Source organism: Penaeus monodon, chromosome 24, assembly GCF_015228065.2.
Source record: "Penaeus monodon isolate SGIC_2016 chromosome 24, NSTDA_Pmon_1, whole genome shotgun sequence".
Classification (NCBI taxonomy): domain Eukaryota; kingdom Metazoa; phylum Arthropoda; class Malacostraca; order Decapoda; family Penaeidae; genus Penaeus; species Penaeus monodon.
The window spans coordinates 25230655-25231015 of NC_051409.1; the positions used below are offsets into that span (position 1 = coordinate 25230655).

The 361-nt window shown below is 36.0% G+C and overlaps 1 pseudogene; it reads left to right on the plus strand.

The window, feature by feature from the left end:
• The window catches only part of LOC119588919, a 1956-nt pseudogene extending 1747 nt beyond the window's left edge, over positions 1-209 (plus strand).
• Positions 210-361: the final 152 nt, after the last annotated feature.

Sequence of the window (361 nt, forward strand, 5' to 3'; positions counted from 1 at the left end):
CCCACTCCAATCTGCTAGGAAAAAAATCTGCAACAACTGCCCATTCATCTTCGCACTTTAACACCTACCGCCAATACTACAAATACAACACCCTCTGTAATACCTCCCACATCTACAACTCCCCTATCCACTACATCTTCAGCAAGATCACAAATGCAAGACAAATCGAGGATTTGCGAGATTTTCCCAATGGCTTTTACAATCCATAAATTGAAGCATGTTTGTTCAATGAAATGTGATATAAAATGATTAGATGACTTTCTCTAATAATCAGTTCAGATTAAATATTTTACTGATCACCAAGATGAACAAATAACAAATTAGATATCTACCGAAACTGCACAAGTAATAATAGCATGGT